The 2,639-nt window shown below is 33.5% G+C and overlaps 1 protein-coding gene across 3 annotated transcripts in view; it reads right to left on the bottom strand.

Moving 5' to 3' along the window:
• Positions 1–2,639, bottom strand: part of LOC117169550 (alpha-1,6-mannosyl-glycoprotein 2-beta-N-acetylglucosaminyltransferase) — a 133,931-nt gene that overhangs the window by 14,264 nt on the left and 117,028 nt on the right. The window lies entirely within an intron of this gene.

The raw sequence follows: 2,639 nt of genomic DNA, 5'->3' as shown, positions 1-2,639 counted from the left end.
CTCGCCCCTCAGATAAAACTCCCCCTACCATACTTCCCTTCCCCCTCTTTAAACATCACTTCCCCGTCTCTAGACAGTGTTGCCTTTTTGAGTACAATTGTACTTTTTGCGTACTATTTCCGGCTGGTGAGTACGTGAGTACGCCTCTCGAATTTTCAGTACACTTGACATTGTACTTTTTTTTAGTACATTTGAGTAGAAAATTGTTTAAAGAAATTTATTTTAGTTTTTTTCTTCGCTACGAATCACAACAGCAAGTACACATTTATCATTCGTTCGTTGGGTCACGTGTTCATTCATTAGAGAAATGGAGCCAATGACAGCCAATGAAAGAACACGTTTGAGAAGATCGAAAACTAGAGGTGTTCTATAATTGGCTGTTCATTTTACGTTTTGCTTGCATGGGATTTCACCCTAGACTTGAAAGCAGTGATCCCAAATTTGGCATGTTGAGCTACTTCGCTTGACTGGCGCAGCGGCCCTCATTAGTCGCTATTGGCGCGCCAAATAAAAATTGAAAATTATATTTATACAGACCGTAATTTCAACCCCTCATTTATATGAATTATTTTTTCCATCATGAATAATTAATTGACATTTTGTATTTGGAAAATATTTTTCATTTTTAAAAGATTTTTTTTATAAAAAAAAGTTCACAAATTTTAAAAAACTTTATTATTTTTTGAAAGAAAAACTTTAACAAGTGATAGTTGACATTACTCAAGATTTTTATTATATCAACATTTGAATTTCGCGCTAAAATCTTGTTATATCGAGTCTATTCCGAGGCGCTGAGATCGAAAGCACAATTTCAGACTTTGCAGTACAATTTCTTGCTAACGTGCGTATAATTCCCGAATCTCGATATGGCAACCCTGTCTCTAGAGATCCTATTGGGTAGAGTTTAGAGATCCTCTAGGTAGAGTTGAGACACAAACTCATAAAGGCTCACACAGACTTGTCACTGCGCATCGCGATTAGTCCGAAACCAGAAATCCTCATAAAAGGTGCAAAAGTTTGATTTGTTCAATGCATCCATTGAAATATATACAACTGATATACAATTATAGAGGGGACAGGAAAGTTAACTCGGTTTTAGATGACAATACACCGATAAATCGTGTTTAGTCAAACACGAATAGTCAAATCAAGTAGTTAAATTTTTGGTTAAAAGAATTAATATTTTCAACTGAAACAAAATTAGTAAACGCATTAGATAAGTTTTCTAGTCGAAAACTGAACTTTCATTAAAAATAGTGAATCTTCAATAAAAATTAAAATTATTTCTTGAAAAAAAGATTCTACTCCTTCTTCAATTCATTGGGAATCGAACCACAAAACTTCTGATTTCCGGTCAGGTGCTTTTGCAATTAAGCTATTAGAGGGATTAGAATAAGAACTCTTAATTCAAGAAAATAACGCCAATTTTTAGCTAGGTGTTAATGGTACAAGTAATTATTGTTTTAAATAAATTAAAAATTACTTTTAATCATATAGGTGAGTTTTCAACCAAGAACAATATTTATTTACTAAAAAAGACGATTTTTCAACAAAATAGTTCATTTTTCAACAAAATAATTGGATTATCAATAAAAAAGATGAATTTTTAAGTAACAAGGTTAATCTTCTAAACTAGCCGTCCAATTGGGATATAAAATCTTGAGGGCACCACTAGCGGCAGAAGCTATATGGCCGCCGACAGTAGTTAGACGTCTTATAAAACTCATGTAAAAACATTGAAAATTAGTCTTAAACCTTAAAAATTAAAGTAACAATAGCTCATATTTGTGATTTTACAAAATTTAAACCGGCATGTAGAAACTTCGTAGAAGGACAAAGAATTTTACATGCAGGACACCTTCTATTTTTCGGAAAAGAGGTGGAAAACAAAACTTCAGTTTCTATTATTGCATTTTGTTTGCAAACTTAGAATTTAAAAACTCTTGTTGTCTAAATAATAAATTTAATTTTTCCCCCTTATAAACATTTAAAATGTAATTCCAACTATCATCATTTCAATGCAAAATTTAATTTATATCAACTTGAAATGATAAATAAGCAGTACCTTGTTTCAGATTTGAGGTTATGATGATAGATTTGTACCTAAAATAATATTTTTATTTAGAACTTTTTATTTTTATCTCAGTTTCACTGTAAAAAACACTAAAAAACCTTTAGAAAAATTATTTTCGTATATTCGCCTATACTTCCCGTCAAAATTTACCCACGCTCAGGGCTTTCCGATTCTGTCACCAGGTGGCGTATTCGAGTATTTCAGATCCCAATAAGACGACGAACGCGGGACTTTCACCGTCCGGCAAGACGACGCGACGGCGTGAGAGGGGTCCCCACTATTCTGCGCTGAGAGCGTGCGCGGTGTAGAGCGAACTTATGTGTTAAGTGAAACATTAGGTCAGAGCTGCCAGATCGAGCCTGAAATTTACCCCCACCATACCTACCGTTTGTGAGCCGCAAAACAGAAGGTGCATGATTACCACTGTGACTTCGTGGATAAGCCGAAAATGCACGATTCGACTTGCATGAGTCGATTTTGAGGTTATGGTTTTCAGATGTACATAGTATAAATATTATTAATACTATATATAATATTAATGTTAATATTATAATTATAAAATATA

This window comes from Belonocnema kinseyi, chromosome 3 (genome assembly GCF_010883055.1).
Source record: "Belonocnema kinseyi isolate 2016_QV_RU_SX_M_011 chromosome 3, B_treatae_v1, whole genome shotgun sequence".
Taxonomy (NCBI): Eukaryota; Metazoa; Arthropoda; class Insecta; order Hymenoptera; family Cynipidae; genus Belonocnema; species Belonocnema kinseyi.
Note: the sequence above shows the minus strand (reverse complement) of the source record. Positions and strands in the feature narration are given on the sequence as shown.